The sequence below is a fragment of the Ictidomys tridecemlineatus genome, unplaced genomic scaffold (assembly GCF_052094955.1).
Source record: "Ictidomys tridecemlineatus isolate mIctTri1 unplaced genomic scaffold, mIctTri1.hap1 Scaffold_708, whole genome shotgun sequence".
In the NCBI taxonomy this organism is placed as follows: Eukaryota; Metazoa; Chordata; class Mammalia; order Rodentia; family Sciuridae; genus Ictidomys; species Ictidomys tridecemlineatus.
Genome location: NW_027525060.1, coordinates 149,319 through 168,027, shown reverse-complemented (window position 1 = coordinate 168,027; position 18,709 = coordinate 149,319). Strand labels below are relative to the sequence as shown.

The 18,709-nt window shown below is 36.8% G+C and overlaps 1 long non-coding RNA gene across 1 annotated transcript in view; it reads left to right on the top strand.

The window, feature by feature from the left end:
• Positions 1 to 349: 349 nt before the first annotated feature.
• LOC144374470 (uncharacterized) overlaps positions 350 to 18,709 on the top strand; it is a 31,641-nt gene continuing 13,281 nt past the window's right edge. The window contains exon 1 of the long non-coding RNA XR_013433855.1: positions 350 to 471. This is a non-coding gene — a long non-coding RNA (uncharacterized LOC144374470). The remainder of the gene's footprint in view (positions 472 to 18,709) is intronic.

Here is an 18,709-nt window from a genome sequence, read left to right as displayed (position 1 = left end):
CATTCTTCATTGCTTGGAACAACATTTATTTCATTTCTTCAATCATTTTGATTCAGCAAATATTTATTCATTTCATATCTGTTATGGAAAAAAAATATGCATTGCTCCAGATGCTGGGGATGCACAGAGGGTGTTTTGAAAATGGTGCAGACATGGTCTCCTGAAGCAGGGGACAGAGATGTTACAAGGTAAGTGCAGGTACTGTGGGAAGGGGCCCTGGCAGCAGGTGAGGGAGATGCAAACACCTCCTTGGAGCACTGAGCCTTTGAAATAGGACTCAGCTGGGACCTACCGAGTCCCCATCTCTAAGGGTGGGAGTCACTCATACGCAAATTTCCATCCTTTTGCAGGTGATTTTCATAATAAGCCAGGTTCAGGAAGGTGCTGGGTTGCACAGGGAACCGTGGGTGACTAATCTCCTGAAGATGAGATACCAGGACCCACGCTCCTGCCCTGTGGGTGGCTATCTCTGTGAGTAGTGGGTGGGGATCATAGAAGCCTTAAAATGAAAGGTACACAGGGGACACAGACTTCACCCCCAGTGGAGGACTATTCTCCATCTCCCTGGTACTGCATGGTCCTTGAGCTTTTCCTAAACACTACTCATCCCCTCTGAGCCTCAGTTTCCCCATCATTAGGAAAGCAGTTGCACCGGCCGATTCTCATGCCTGTCAGCCCTGACACTACATGACCATACCACATCACTGCTGGTAAGGAACAGCTGGATCAGACAGTAGGAACTTTGAAATAAATCTGTTCCCTGCCTGCTGGAGCTTCTTGTTACTCACAGAAAATGCTCCAGCCCTTTCTCCTGGGCCTTGGGCTCTTCCTCTAGGCAGCCTGTACCTCCTTGGCCTTTTGTATCTTCTTTGTGCTTTAGTCAAAATCAAATGACTGGCTCAGTCTTTCCCAGATCCCCTCATCACATCATTCCACCATCCTGAATGTCTCCTCTTTTCTGGGCTTGCATACAAGACTGTCAAACTCTACAGGACTTTGTTCAAGTGCTGCCTCCTCCATGAGGCCTTCCTTGATTTCTCCCAAATCTTGTCTTCTTTACATCCTCCGGGTCAGACTGGACATCATGATCATTGTTATTACCATCAGCTGACATTCTCAGAAGGTTCACAGTGTAGGAGGCATCCCATAAAGAGTACTCCATGCCTTATTTTATGGACCCCTTTTACCCCTTTCATATTGGTACTATTGTTATTTTTATTTTGCTGCCAATTTCTCAGGTCCTACAAGGACAACTTGAAAACTCTCATGAAATGATGCAGCAGTTTCCAGGCAGATAACTGTGGCTGTATGGGATGGGTCAGGTGGAGAGTAAAAGAATTCTGGGGACACTTAAACATTGGGAAAATGGTCAACAGACAAAAAACTTAATGCAATAGCTAAGCTATGGGACCACGCTAGGTGCCCTTCAACAGATGAATGGATAAAGAAAATGTGGTACATATACACAGTGGAATATTACTCAGCCTTAAAGAAGAATGGAATTATGGCATTTGCCAGTAAATGGATGGAACTGGAGACTCTCATGCTGTTATGGTATGGATATGAGGTGTCCACATAAAGCTCACATGTGAGACAATTCAAAAAGTTTTGGAGGAGAAATTATTGTGTTATAGCCTTAACCTAATCAGTGAATTAATTTTCTAATGGGATTAACTGAATGGTAACTTAAGTGGTAGGGTGTGGCTGGAAGAGTTAGGAGTTGGGGTTGTGGCTTTGAGGGTGTATATTTGTATCTGGCAAGTGGAGTTCTCTCTCTCTGTTTTCTGATCCTCATGTGAGCTGCTTCCCTCCACTGTACTCTCCTGCCATGATGTTCAGCCTCACCTCCAGCCCCAAGAAAGGAAGGCTGCCTTCTATGGACTAAGACCTCTGAAACCATGAGCCCTCAAATAAACTTTCCTCCTCTATCTACAGTTGTTCTGGTTGGTGTCTTGGTGGCAGCAGTGAAACCACATGCCAGATGTGGTGGACATAGTGCCCTGGACTTCATATATACCCAACTTCTGAGCAATGCCCAACTGAGAAATGTAAAGAAGACGGGCTTCTCCCAGGTGCTGGGGCTGTCTGGTATTTTACTGAACACTGTGCTGGAGGTAGAACCAGCTACAAATGACCCCAGTGTACAGGGTACAGGTGACCCCATGGAAGGATGGAGAGAGGAGGGGAGCCAATCAATACATTGCCTGAGGCTGTTTTTTAAGACCCTGGAGATCTTCTTTTTGATAAAGAAAAACTCATCCTATGGATGGCTTAGCATCCCCTAGACCTTTCAGTCTAATTTTTCTTCAGGCTATTTTATTTCATGCAGACTTAACTTGCAAGCATTTTTCATCCGGGAGCTCTGGACTGCAAACCCAAGCCAACTGATGGTACCAAACAAGATGGCTTGACTTTAGGATTCCGAAAGATGTGAAGACGTCATAAACTGTGGCTTTAAAAAAAATGTTGCCCCAGCCTCTCAGTCTTATCCCACCATTCTGACCTCTCATTGCTGAACCATGAAGACCTCGATGATTACTAGGAAGAGGGAGGGTGTATCCGTCCTGTTGCTTCATTTCTTCTAGGTCAGGAGCAATTATGATTAAGGTTCAGAGCCAGGTAGCTAAGCAGAGAGCCACAGGTCCTCCTGTTCATCCCTGACCCATCCCAGATGAACTGCTGCTGAGAATTTTTGTTGAAGAGGAAACAAAATTGGGCTTCACTTATTGTGCAAATTCTTCATCTTTTCGTGATCTCTACACACCAACAGAAGACATAGCGAGAGCACCATGCTCTTGATGATCCTTCAGGTATAAGGGAAGGGAAGGAGATTCTGCATAAGTCAAGCCCCTACTGAATACCCAATATCCCGCTGCAATGAAATCTTTCTTCATCCTTATACAAACTGTGTAAGAAAACCCAAACAGGTCCCATTTTGCAAATGAATAAAATAAGGCTCAAAAAGAATAGTAAGTAGATTACAGAAAACAGCATCTATGGGATTTGGTGGAACTATAGTCATTCCAACTCATTCACTGCCCAAACTTGAGTTTCCTCATCTTCAAAAAGAGTATAATGTTTGCCACTTGGGTCATTTTAAGGAAAAAAATATGAAATTATGTATACAGATTTCCCTGCACAATGCTTGTCCTGTACATGAATCAGGACCTCCAAATCCCGTGGCTGTTACATTTTTAAATAATGACAATAATAACATTTACAGAAAGTAAGTGGTAGAACCGAGTCCTGACCTCAGCACCCAGCAGTTCCCAATATCATGTTCCTTCTTCCTCATCGTAAGTTCTGAAATGAAGCAAATTGCTCCTAATTAAAAGACCAGAAAGGTAGCCAAAGCAATCCATTGCTTTCTTAAACTTCTGGGAGGGCTGAATTCTAGAAACTAAATCAAATAACAATGTCAGATATGTGAGATGGGAGAGCCCTGGCAGTCTGGAAGCCAGGCAGACAGGGAGAAGGGGTAACTGGCCCCTCTTCTGCCCTGTGTAGCTGGGGTCGAGACAGATACTCATTCAACTCTACCAGTTGAGCATTTTTAGACTGCATGAAAAAATATTTCTGACTACCTAGGAAATGATGTGCGCTGAGCTCCTAATATTTTTAGGTGTGTTAAACATTATTTTATGTAATCATCTCAAACAACCCAAATGAGGTCAAATGATGATAAATGAAGTGAGGGGACGAGGGGGTGGCAGAGGTGCCAGGGTGGGGTGATGCTAGTTTAAATGCATGGGTGAGAGAGCCCCACTACTTGTGTGGCACAGGAGCAGAAATCTAAAGATTTAGAAGTGTCCGTCTCTGCTGATACAAAGCAGGGAAGAAGGCCAGAGAGCTCTCCTCCACCACCCACTCCTCTGGTTTCCTCTACTCTGGGAATCACAGCAGTGGTCTCATCCATTTAAATAAAGCTTAAAGTCTGAAGCCTTTTGTGGTCTAAAGTCATTACTTTAACCTCATAAAATCCTTGAGGGTCAAAGCTAATATCCCCCCCCTTTTTTTTCAGAAATGCAGCCAAGGCACAGAGGGCAAAAGCCTGTCCAGGTCACACTGTCAGGCAGAACTGGGATTTGATTTCTAGTCTCTTGATACCAGCATCAATTCCCTGTCAGCTTTAGCAGGACAGATGCATTCCTTCCTCTGGTCCTTCAGGTCTTGGGACCACATTTTCCAATCACCAGCATTGCTATGGATGTGCACTGAAGGATTTGTGAAGCAGACACATGCAAGTTGCACGGATGCTGTGTTCCTCTTGCAAGGCAGCAGGTTCCCTGGGATGGGAGGTTTCCTACCATAGGCATAGCAACTTGAACTGTGGGGCACCTGGCTCTGGCCTCTCAATGTGTGCCAGCAGGAAAGGAAATTGCAGAAAGAGAGAATCTAAAGTTGTGGTTCAAAACACAAACTGGATCTGGAGGTGCTGGTATCTCCTCCACCACTAACGGGGGACTTGACACATGATGCTCGGCCTTTCTGCACCTCCATTTCCTCATTTGTAAATGGAGGTAATGATAGGACCTACCACCCACGGTTGTTAGGAGGATCACATACATCAAGGACTTTGCTGCTATTAGATGTGTGTTGGCTTCTACCAATGCACCTGCATGACAGCTTGAGGTAGACATGAAGACATTCAGGTGTCCCATGCAATTCAGACAGAATCCCCAGAGTGCAGTCAAAGCAAATAGTTCTCTCTCTCCTGTCATGGATTAAGCTCTGCATCTTTGGGTCACCAGGGCACTTTTGGAAAGGCTAAAGTCAGCCTCTGTTTCACTTCACATCCCTAAGTACTGACCCTATTTTCTTAATATCTGATATGCCAATACTTGCTTTCAGCCTGTGAGATCTAGGGAAAGAGGATTTGGCAATCTCCCTATTCTACAGAGGGCAAGCAGATGAGGCCTTTTTATTATAGCAGCACTTATACACACATACACACATGTGTGCACATGGATGCTTACATGCCACTCTGGGATGTTGTGTCTGTCTGGTGAACACATCTTTTTTTTTTCAAGACCAACTTTTCATGTCACAATTTACCTCTTCTGCCCCCCAAAACAAGGATACATACATTTACCTGGGTTTCCTCTATCATTAGCTCTGATCTGTATATACCTTATCAATCTTTACTTGCTCTATTGTAATTAAAGACTTTACCACTTTCTGGCTCACTGATTTGTAAATTTCTCAGGGCTTATTTTATTGTGTGTTTTTCCTTAGTGTGGTGCTTAGCATATGTTAATGTTAATAAATATTTGCTAAAGAAGGAGAAAGGGAAACGTCCTCAGATTACCTCAGATGCCTTGTGAGAACTTTTAAGCATATTTTATTGTCCGTTATGATCAGATTGTGTTCTAAATATTCTTCTTCTATGCATTCCCCCTGTGATTTAGAGGATTATTACTTAAACCACAGAAGCAAACCGTTTTCATTATAACTTATTCACAAGGTCATTCATGCAACAGCCTTCGTCTTCAGTGCACCAAGGAAGAACAATAGAAGGAGGCTTAGCACCAACACATCAAAGCAACCCGGGAGTCTGGACTCTGCTGTGTTGGTTTTCAGTGCATTGGTATTATCACTTCCCACGAGTGATCAAAATGCAAATCAGAAGTAACCTGAATTTAGTTAGCAAAACTAAAACGCTGAGTTATAAAGCAAATGAGAAAACAAGCCTCTCTCTCACTCCCGATCTGCAAATTTTAAAGCTAAAATGTACTCAAAATGCAGATAGTCAGAAATATAGGAGAAAATAAATTTGAAAAGATTCAAAACTCAAGTGTGCCCAGATAAGGAAGACAGATGCTTTGATATTAACTGCAGCTAGGAGCACTATAGTTTTCTAATGTGGTTATTAGAAAATAGACTTTAGAGCAAAGAGTTTCTGAGATGTTAAGAATAAGAATTGTGGGAGACAGGCAATTTCCAAACTGCCTCTAATGATGTTAAAAGGCAACATAATAATCTAGAGTATAGACCCAAACAAAATGAAATATGTTCACTGTCCCTGAGTTTCCTAGCAGCAGCAGAGAAACACAGAAAGGTTCTGACATCCCTTGGGAATGAGAAGCCATCCAAAAATATGCTTTAAATATGCCAAACATGGAGGGAAAGCTACTTTTCCAGAAATGCTATAAGATACAAGAAGCAACCTAAAGTACTCCAGATTTTAAAAAGCTAGTTATGAAAGTCAGAAATAAAATGATCTGCCAGCAAAAATTTTTCTCTTTAAAAATATAGAGAAAAAAATAATTTTAACTGAGTAAGCATTAACAGATTTACAAGGATATGAGTTGGTACCAAAGTGATCATGATGCTCATTTCAAATAAAAATTGCACCAAGTTAGGCAAGGAAGACTTTATTCAAGACTATTTCAGCAAAAGTCAAAAGCTACCAATAGGGGAGAGAAAGTGAACTCAACTTCCCTGATGCACAAGACTAAGAGAGGTTTTAAGCAAGGGCTAGTGGAAAAGTACCTAAAGAAGTTATGAGGAGGTTGATCAATATGATTAAGCCATCTTCATTTATTGTTTCGTGCTCCTTAGAGTTAGGCTCCTGCCCTCCTGCAGAGACTGGAAGTAAAGATTCTTTCTTCTCTATGATTACATTTTATAGGAATGTCTCCCAGGTCCTTAAGACAGACATTACTGGGTTTGTAAAGCTGGAAATAAGCTGGGAGAAGATTCACATCTCAAAGGGGAAGAGAAAAAATATACAACTAAAATTTCCCTAAAATATATACCCTAAGAAAGGGAGGACATGGGCCTAAAGTCTGGAAGAAAGTCATCTATAAAACTTTTGCCATTCTGAAGGGACCACTAAGACCTTCTAGATCCTGAGGACAAAAAATCTCACCTTTTATACAGCAAAGCAAAAGAAGGGTTAATTTTCTCTTCCAAAGAGACAAAAAGCTATATACCTCATGAGAGTTTCCTGAAATACCTCAGAGCAAATTCCAGAGCTTTGCTTTTACATTTATTAAATTAAAACAAAATCTAGATTTAGTAAGGAGAAACTTTATTCAAAATGATTATTGCAAGAGGGAAAAGGACTATTGAAATAGGGGGAACGCGTTAAACATAAGATCAGCAAGCCTCTCTAGAGAGATAGGCAAAAAAGGTTTTCTTTGATGCAAAATGTAAACAAGAACCTGGTATGTGGAGGTTGATGAAAGTGCATAATTGAATAGAGAATGCTTTACTCTGAAGCCAACCTTATTTTCTAGAAGGGTTCTAAGTAGGGAGTAGGTAGGACCTCAGGCTAAGACTGAAGTAAATTTCAGGATCCTGGGGAAAAAAGTGAACTGAACCAAAGCTTGATTAATAAGCATTTAATTCTCATTGATCAACAGAGCAAAACAATTCACTTAATCATTTTTGAAAGGAAGAATGGGAATCTGGGGGTCTGGGTCTGGTCTTGTCATAGGTAAACAAGATCTGAGTCTTATCTAAGTCCTATGGGGAAGGGTGAAAATGCAGTAGCCATTTCCCAGAACAGAAGGAAACATTATCACATATCCAGAGGTTATTTGGTTTACAATCTTGGAGATAAGTCTACATTGTATCCACTTGGCCTAATCCCTAATAGGATTTATCTCTATGTCAAAGTGATAGGAAGGATACAGAAACATAGGCCTGTAAATAGATTAAGGGCTAAGAGGAAATCAACCTCTCTGCCTTCTATAAATGGAGAAAAATTTTTCCACCCACCCTTACAAAGTGCAGATTTAAGTCTGTCATTGCAGATCAAAGAATTATTTGGGCTTTAAATTCAAGTGCACATGCCTTTTAACAACTATCAGACCTTAGGCAAATCACTGAGTCTCTAGGGTCTCCACATCTGTCAAAGGAAGTTTCTGTGGGTTATTAAAAGAATCCAATAAACCAGGTCTATAAAAATTTCTCATATGGGATTTTGTATGGTAAACGATCTCTCCCTTAATTAACAAAATTAAGTAGAAGTACCAATTGGAGAAACTTTTAATAACTTTAAAAGAAATTTAAATGGTTTAGTTACTATGTTTATACAGATTCCTTATAACTTTCCTTGTCTTAAAATCCTGTCATATTTTATTAGCAATCTTGTCTCTGGAATCAGGGTACTCTTTGGAGAATACAGGCTGACATAAAACCATTCAAGAAACCATCTCAGATAAAAGTCACAGTAGTTTCAATTTACAGGAAGTGGTTTTCATTTCTATGGGGATACTAAGAAGAAATGGAAGAGGCCAAGAAATAAAAGATGATACAGAATTAATGTATTTAGGAAGAGAAATTGCCTGTATTTACTTCATCTGACTTGATACATTATGGAATTTTAAAAAACATTTTTAGTTATAGCTGGGCACAATGACTTTATTTTATTTATTTATTTTGTGATGTTGTAGTGAGAATTGAACCCTGTGCTTCACACATGCTAGGCAAGTGCTCTACCACTGAGCCACAACCGTAGCCCAATACTTTATGGATTTTTTGTATTTTGGTTTTTTGTTTGTTTGTTTGTTTTTTGTTTTTTTTTTGGATTCCACTTCACCTCCAGCCCTATCCCTTACCTTGGTGCCTTTACATCAACCTGGCTGGAGACAGACACTTTAGGTCACTTATGGGAAGAATTCCTAACCAAGTGCTCAAACACATACACATGTTAACAGGGAATTCTGTGGGGCAGTATTGTCACCCAGAAGTATCATCTTCTGGCTTCCTAGAAGGTAATTGCCATTTCCATTAAGACAAGAAAGATACCATTGTGATTATCATAGGGTTTCTAAATAGCCCATGAATGGTTAGCCCAGAATCCCAATTTTTGTGTCAGATGGGCAAAACCTGTAATATAATTGTATGCTGTCTAGCCAAGCAACATTAGATCAATAAACTCTTCCAAGATTCTGAAAAGCAAATAAGACTTACTCTCTCCTTATAATTATTCCTAAATCTCAAGGGGCAAAAGAGACTGGAAACATGGTCTTAGTGATGTTAAGAGTTTTATGCAACAATAAAAATTATCCTAGCTATCCTTTAATGCCATTTTTATTTAGCCAGCCAGCAAATAGTTATCAAATGATCACTATGCTCAGGCACCATTCTGAGTGATGAGAAAAGGGGAGTGAATAGTAAAAAGGCTCTTATTTTGGTGGGGAGGGGTATTCAGGCATGCAGCTTTATTCTCAAGTGGAAACTCACCTTCAAAAATGTACTACAGACTCACATTCTGAAACATATTCTCCAACGTAAACATATTCTATAAAACTAATACAATGACTGGAGTATTAAATTCATTTTAACTTGACTGTTCATTGTTAGGCTTTATTCTTATTTAAATTCAGACTTACTAATTAAAAGGTCTCTTTGGAATTCACTGCAGTAAATAGATGGCATGATAGACATTTTAAGTAGAAGGCCTAGCAAGGGTAGACCCAAATATAATCACAAGGTAAATTTTGTTATCTAATATTAATTTACCAGTGCTTTCTAAATTTCTACCTTTAAAGGAATCAGTGTTAAAATAATATGTGACTTTCAAATAAATGGTAGTATATGTGCAATGTTCATAAGAAGTAAAATATAATTTGAGCAAATAATGTAAAGCTCATGTATCAAAAGTAATTATTTTTATAAAAGAATAATTCTAAAATATGCCAACCCATAATTATGTGAGTATTCTTAGCAAAACTTATTACTTGTTTTTGAAAATGTTTCCATTTCTCTATCAGTCACTCATGAGAAAGTTATAATCCTCTGATTTCCTACTAATTGCAAATTTGCTTCATTTGACATTTACAGGATTATTACATCTAGTTTGTGGGAAAATCTAAAGACTCTACAAATTGGATTGGTTAAAGACATTTTTTAAAATAGCACTATTACCATACACAAATATCATTTAGAGTCATAAAATTTTAACTGCACTTTTTCTACATTGTCTTTCTAGTTTCTCATGCTGCTTTTTGTCCACTGTGGCATGTTATATGCATGTTGTATTCACATTCTTGTGATTTTTAAGTGTTTACTCTTTTTAAATGGAGAATTGTGTGTTAGTTAGATGCTAGACCCTGAAGGGAAGGACACTCAACATGTGACCTGTCCTCTAAACTATTCAAACCATACAGTTGGCTATACAGTGCTATACAGTGGATCTCTAGAAGTTGCTCACTTTGTTTAACTGACACTTTATGCTTATTGATTAGCAGTTCCTTCATTTTCCTCTCTCCCTTGTCCTTGGAAACAACTTTATTTTTTGATTCTATGAATTTGACTATTGTAAATACTTCATATGAGTGGAGTCATGTAAGATTTGTCTTTCTGTAACTGGCTTATTTCACTTAGCATAAAATCCTTATGTCTCATCTATGTTGTCTCATATGACAGAATTCCCTTCATTTGAAGACCGAATAGTATTCCACTGAATACATTTCATTTTTATTTCTATTCATTCATGTCTTGGCAGGACTTTAGATCTTATTCACATCTTTGGCCATTGTGTATTAGGCTGTAATGAAAATTGGAGTGCAATATCTCTTTAAGATCCTAATGTCAGTTCTTCTTAATGAATACATGAAAGTAAGATTGATGAATCACATGCTACCTCTAGTTTTAATTTTTTGACAAACCTGCATATTGTTACCCACAGTATTTTTACCATTTTGCATTCAAACACGTAGTGTGGAAGGTTCCAACTTCTCCAATTATCTTAATATTCAAAGATATACATAAAAATAATTCCCTTTATTCTATTAAATAATGAAAGTTGAATCCTTGATGCAGTGAAATATTCCTTGAATTTTCTGGCACAAATATTTTATGAATAGTAATTTTTAAGTTATGATCATCTTCTTTTTACATATCTTGATGATAACAACACTTCCTCCATTTTATAAGTTTACATCTATAAAAACAGTGGAATGTTTAGTTAGCTCATTTCATAAATATCAGGGCAAGAAATTTGTACTTTAACAAACTAAAAAAGTTATTAACATCAGTATTTCTGATGGAAATTAAGGTCATACCTGCTCAAACTCCATTGAATCTAATCATCTGTGACAGAAGAAATAGGAACAGGTATGAAAGCGTTATGATAAATCAGAAAAGAAAGAAAAAAGGAAAGAAGTGTTGAAAGAAAGGCAAGCATGGTGCTTTTTTCCCTCCAATTTCATTCATGGTTCAACAGACAAGATCACAGGAGAAAACAGGTCATCTAAATGTTGCTGACCTTTTTAATTCTTCTTCATATTCTGGAAAGAATTCCTAAACAGTGCACTTTCATGAGATGGCACACAGTTTGTGTTCAGGCAGTGTTTGAGTTGCCTTCAGTTTGCCCACCTGGACAGGTGTGCTTTCATCACCAGGGAAGTCCAGGTGTTCCTAGCTAGGCAACTCAGAGCTCTCACAGGGCCCAAGTCAGACTGCGTTGCCAGCCTGCCTCTGCCCAAGGACCTTCCCTGTGAATGTGTCTTGTCCTTATTATAGCTTTGGATATGGAAAAACCATAAGCTTCAGGGCATCCTGAGATGAAAGTTCAGGCCTTTTGAAACCTAATAAAAATTCTTATTAACTGGAACCTTACAAGTATTCTAGATACCTTCTGCATGTTTGATATTTTCTGTCTTGCCACATTCTTAGGAATGTATTTTAATAATGTTAAGCATCATTTCCTAAAAATAAACCTTCCTAGCCTGTGGTCTACTGGAAGTAATATCAACTCCAGTCATTTAAAATTGTGGGAATTGAACAAATTGAGGAATCATTTTAAGCCCTAGTTTATTTAAAAAAAAACTGGCTTTTTAAATTATTTTATCTTTTAAAAGGTGGAAATCTCAGAAAATAGATATGATGCTCACAGAAAGAAAAAGAGAAAATTTTAATTTCATTTCAAATTAAGAAGAAAAGGGGAAAAAATTGGGGGGGGGAGCATTTTCATTACCTCCCAGGGACAATGTTGGAAGTTTTTGTTTGTTTGCTTGTTTGCTTGTTGTTTTTATATATTCCATCTCATTTATGCCTAATGTAACTTTAGGGGGTAGGTATTTTATAAATAACTTACTTTAGAATGGTTAAGGAACTTCTTGAAAGTCATACTGCTAATAGAAAGAAGAATCAAGATTCCACAAGGGTTTATAAGATTCTAATGACCTTAGAAATTACCACAATATTAGTGTTTCACTAATTTTATTCATTTTAATTTATATAGTATCCTTATGATTTTTGTCATTTCTATACTCCATTGGTATTGGTTTTTTTACTTAATGTTTTTAATTAAATTGGCTTACTGAATTTTTTTCTTAAATATACCTTACACACTAAATTTGACTTCATTCTGATAAACGAAAAACTAAGTATCTTTTCATAGGTAGCAGATATATATAAAATAAATATAATGAAGTCTGGGGATATAGCCAAATAGTAGAGTGCTTGCTTAGCATGTGAAAATTCCTGGGTTCTAGTCACAGCATGAAAAATAATGAAAATTTAAACTCCAGTATAATAAGAAAAACAAAACTTTTAAAATATTTTGGTTAGTAGTTTTACATGACCAAAAACCCTGTGTTTCTGCTTATCCTCTTACCTCATTTAAGAAAAAAAAAAGGACAGTATTAAAAAACATTAAGAATAGCACAAACATAAAATTTCTCATTAATGCATTAAGATATAATGAAAGCCCTGAGAAAGATGATTCTCTTATTATGAAAGTAAATGGTTTTTACTTTATTGTATTGTATATTGACAAATTATAATTGTGTATATTAGTAAGGTACAAAGATATAATATATAATTAAATATTTACATATTATATATAATTACATATGTATTCATATCTATAGTCAAATCAAGCAACTTAGCATACCCATCACATAAAATATCGATTTTTGTGGTGAGAACATTTGAGATTTACTCTCTTAGCAATTTTTGAAATATGTAATACACTTTATTAACTAGAGTGCACCATGCTATACAAAAGATCTCAAAAAATATATTCTTTTCTAACTGAATCACTGTATCCGTTGACAACATCTCATTCTCCCTCACCTCCCAGCTGCTGGTAATCACAGTTCTGCTCTCAGTTTCTGAATTAGATTGTTTTAGATTCCAAGTATAAGAAAAAACATGCATATCTTTCTGTTCCTGGATTATTAGGCTTGGTATATTGTTCTCCAGATTGATCCATGTTGTCATAAGTGACAGGATTTTATTTTTCTAAGGTTAAATACTTCAATGTTATTCTGTTGGTTGTAAGTACCATATTTCCTTCATCTGTTCATCCAACTAACGGGCACTCTGGTTGATTCCATAATTTGCTATTTTGAACAAGGAATCAACTGAGACGAACATGGAGTGTAGATATCAATTGGACATGAGTTCATATATTTAATGCATTTTCTCACCTAACAATATCCTGAACAATCCTGATGTTTTACAAACCACCCTAGGAAATCTGAAGCACAACTGACCTGCCCTTCACACCTAATGAGATAACATCTCTGAATGACATTCTAATTGAATGTCAACCTTCCACAGTCATTTTCCTTGCACAGTTTTATACTTGAAGTTTGTAGACCTCAGTTTGACAATTGACTTGTTAAATCGCATTAGAAATGTACCCCCAATTTTTGTAGAATTTGATATGTCAAACTGATAACAAGTGAAATAGCATTTTCAAATTGTACATCTCTGAGCCCTGCAAATCTCAGAAAGCAAATGCCTCTCGGGGGCAGATTTCCACTATTGTCAAGGGGAAGCACTCGCCTTGGCTTTGTCTATGACACACCAATTGACTTCCATCAAACCAGGACATCACCTCCTTAGACTGCCTCATCTTTAATGGGGAAGTCTTACCACACAATGTAGAGAACACGTTAAGATATAAATAGTTCATATACATTGTTTTCTGTAGGGAAAACTGCCCATAGACCAACTGAGAAACTAGTGCCCCAGTGTTCCTGAGCTAGTTCAATAAATCTCTTATAGGCCTGCTGTGGTCTCAGCATTCTTAGTTGATAATCATAGACTTCCCAAAGTGAGTGGGGAAAAACTACTCCTATGTATTGAAATATGTGATAATAATTTTGTATCATCTGTATAGTTCAAATCCGTATAGATCAGAAGTAATCCAGAATTAGCCAGTAAATACAATAGCATTACTATTCAGAGAAAAATGATGCTGAGATCTTAGGAATCATCTAAACTGCTTTAAGCAAACTAGCAGACTGTTTGTAGCACAACATGAGTAAAGGCTGAACAGACAAGCACTGCCTTAGTATCAGCCTCTTCTGAAGACCTCGGTGGTGCCTTGGGCAGGTGACTTACCTCTCTAGTTCTGTTTTCGTATCTGTAATAGTGCCATTTTCCTCATAGTATTGGTGCAAATATTAAATGAAATAAGACATTTAAAGTACTTCAGAGGATGCTTGACATGTTAGCTTTGATCCAAACAAGTCAAGCTGAACGTTTTACTGGCAAGGAAAAATCAGTGACAAAACTAGTTAGAGAACCTAGGTATGTTAAGGAGAAAACTTCAGTGTGGTGTTCTTTAAGTGAACTAGTGGGTACTAATCTCCTGTTTCCACCGAGAGAATCAAAATTAGTCTCTTCATTTCAACAATAGCTAACCAGCCTTTAATAACAGAATGAAGTTCAGGGAAAGACCTTTAGAGAAAAAGAGAATGTGGCAGTAGAAAGGCACCCAGACCACCTAATATGCCTCTTTTGCACACTAACATAATGCTTTGCAGCAAGAGAAAAATATTTTAAATTGCACTTCAAAATGCAGTCAAATGTGAAGCAAGATGGGACATGAAACTACATTTATAAATTCTGAATGTTGCATTGTTCTATTTGTACCACACCCATAGACAAATAAAGATTCCTTTCATTAAACAGAAACTGAAAGTAAAGAAAAAAAATGTAACTGTCAAAGGAAGATCTATTTCTTCCACTGGGTCAGTAATGCTCTAAAATACTTGGTTTTAAGAAGTTAGCAGCTGAAAAGAAGTGATCAGTATCAATAGGAATATCTAAATTAGTTACACAAACATTCCATATTTAACTACAGTAATAGGTGCCAAGTGTTATTATATCTAAATTAGCTTTCATATCTCAAGACAAACACTCTGATATCAATGATGTGAAATATTAAGGGTTTGAGAAGGTTTTGAAATAAAAAGAAATTTTTTAAAGTAAGTAGGAATTCTATACTAATGAGTTAACTAAAAGTAATTTGAAAATGTTCTTAAAAATCACATGCATAGCTACTCACTCCAGTTCTTTGTAGCTATTTCCTCTGAAATTTTTCTGCATGCCCAAGAAACAATTTTGTTCCTGAAAAAATATATTTAATATTGTCTATTCTAAAAATATATTCTTAATATTTACCATTAGAAAATATAAATATTAATGTAAATAACTTGAAATTTAATGATATTTGCATATGAAAATGTAAAAATGTGAGATCAGGTCCAGTTAATTATTTTAAATTTTACCCAGAATTCTAAATGTTGTCAAAATTTAAGACACATTTTATTTTTGGTTTCTGTGGCTATGATTGATCTTCATGTGTACTAATACTAAGCAATTAAAAGGACATGTTTCTTTGAACTATATCTGTAAATATGAAGAGAGTAACCACATGTGAAATTAAAATTAGGTTTAAAAAGTTCAGTCATATAATTAATTTTTTTCTCATGTGAGGTATGGTGTTTTCTTAAAGTACATAAAGAGACAAAATTGGGTATTCCTTTTCATATACCAAATGTTCAATCAATGAGACAATTGCACTAAAATATTATTACTATATAGCTACACAGATATGAATAGAGCTATAAGAGGGTCTATGAAGAGCAGTTTCCTCCTACCCTATCCTCACCACACAGAACATTGGATGTGTCACAGGACTAGATGGAAGGTACCCTACACACTGCACTATTTTCTAATAGACACCAACTGGTATTCTATAATTTAATTCTGTTCACACTCTCTCCCTGGTGATCGTGTTAGAACCCATAGGGTCAGGGTTTAGTTCCACAAGACTAACCCCGCTTCAGTTGTGCAAATTCCATCTTCTAACCTGTGCTTCTGTCCTACCAAGTATAAATCAGGGTTCCAGTAAACCCCTCCTGTTCAGTAATTTGATCACAGAACTTAGTAGGGAACACTCTTCTTAGGTTTATGGGTGTGTTATAAAAGATACAGATGATAAGCCTGGTGAAGCTGTACATAGTGTGAGGCCTGGAAGTTTTCCAAACTCAGGAGCTTCTTCCCAGTGAAGTTGGAGAGCTCACTTTATGGACATAAGGATGCATTCATTCAGCAGGAAGCTCATCAAATCTCTTATTCAAGAGTTTTTATACACTGAGCATGGTGGACCATGCCCATAATCCCAGTGGCTCTGGAAGACCAAGACAGGAAGATCACAAGTTCAAGGCCAGCCAACTTAACAAGACCCTGTCTCCAAAAAAAAAAAAAAAAAAAGGTTGGGGTGGTATATGGCTCAGTGATTAAGTGGCCCTGTGTTCCATTCCTAGTTTCAAGAGGGAAAAAAGCTCTTTGTAGATTTTAATCTCCAGTCCCTCCTCTGTTCTAGCAGTTGGTTCATTCCCATGCCTAGGCAGGAAATTCCAATCCTCTAATCATTTGGTCTTGTACCTGCTGATGCTGTCTAGGGATCCCATCCTACGTCACCTCATAAAGCTTATGCTTAATGATGAAAGGGCTTGTTATGAACAAGAAAAGACAATCCATTACTTAAGAAATTTCAGAGGTTTTAGGAACTATACAAAAGCCAAATACAACAAAACATTCTCCTACCAGTATCACTCAGGAATTCATGGATTTGGGAGCTCTGTATTAAGAACCAAGGATTAAGACCAAAAATATACGTTTCTTGGTACATAAAAGAAAAAAAATAAATGATAAAGAAGCCCATCACCCTCTAAAATATGCTAACCTTTATTTAAAGTTTATTATGATTGTGCACATATACAAGTAAATATTTGCAATTCTTTGAGACCCAGAAGTTAATTCCCTGCACTCCTTCACTTGCCTCTATTGTTAGCAGAATAAGGAGAATCTTCAAAACAGTATTATAGGTGTCTACCCCGTCCACTCTCAATGCTCATTTACCAAAACCCTATTAAACAAAATAGAGTTCCTAAGTCCTAAAGTCAGTGGCAATATCTTGTCTAAAACTTCACTCAGACAATTATTGTCCCAGTTGTTCCTACCAGGTTTTTAGAGGAAGCTTTGTCTGCAGAACACAGGGCATTTATTCTGTGATTTCTTTTCAAATCAAGTATTTCTTTATTGTGGTCTTCAAATAAGGGCAAAATAATGCAATCTGAAACTGGATTTATTTTACCACTTTCAATAAGACCCTGGGCAAATGACTTTCTTTGTTCCTCAGACTCCTCATTTAGTGTTTTTGAAATGCAGTAGAAATAATTTATAGTTTCAGATCTACGATTCAGGCAATACTGTACACTATTAACTCAGCAAATAATGCCAGGTGTATGCAATGCAGCAGAAAAGCAGGCAGACACAGTGCCTGTCCTCTTCAGCACTCAGCAGTCAAGGGAGCATGAGTCTGATGGAGTACCAAGGGCAAATCCTGATGAGCAGATGGAGTGACAGCATTCCGTTCAGGTCCATACCATGTGACTTATTAGAAGAATCTGATTTTAAAGGAAAAATCCCTTCAAGTAAAAAGTTTGCTTTCTGACTGGGGACAGATTTGCTCACAGAAATCTTCTAGAAGGAAACTCAACTTATATTAAATTATTTAATCAGTTTATTGAACTAAAATGCACCAGAGTTTTATTTACCTTGATCCATACCAGGATGATCATACCACTGATACTGTTTCAAAATTCTATATTCACTTATAATGAAAAAAGCAAAACCCAGATAAGTAAGCTGATACCTAAAACCTGTTTCATAAAGTTTATTTCAAAAAGTAACCTGTGGAGGATATGACACAGTGATTATAAGATAGATAAAACTGAATTTCCAATACTTTCTATATCTTTTGTAATTCTGGATTTTTTTTTATAATCACGATAATCCCAGTTACTATAAGACTGTGAAATCACTTCTGAATCATCTGGGATTCTGTATATCCAGTAATTTTAAGTGTTGAGAGCATATGGTAATATTCTAAAGCTTTAAGACTTAAGATTTGGGGGAGGAGGGAAGGAATTTACTCTATTTCCCAAATACACAGATAAAAACAAGGGCTTATTAGTAACATAATTGCATAAGCATTTCTTCACTTTATTATTTTACTTGCTTTCTCAGATTAATTTTATTCAGCTTTAAAACTAAGCTAGTTTATTATAGTCTAGCTTTTTAAAATGGTGTTTACAGTAAATTTAATTAAATAAGAATTCTTAAATAGCCATGACAAACTTTCTCCCAGCTACTTGGAATAATCATGAATTAACAATAAAGTTCCAAAAGACTTTTTAAATTTACTTCTAAATCAATTAATTCTAATTCACATTTTTCTGGTAGAAATTAAATGAATTTTTAAAATATTTCTACTTGTGGTGCTAAAACTAATTCTCCAAGGAACTGTAAACAGCAATCAGACATGTGGGATTTCAAAGATCATAAAAATATTAGCATTATTCAGCATTTGGTTTTCAGTACTGATATCAACTTAGTTTATAGTATTACCCTAAACTTATCATTATAATTTCTAGCATTAGCA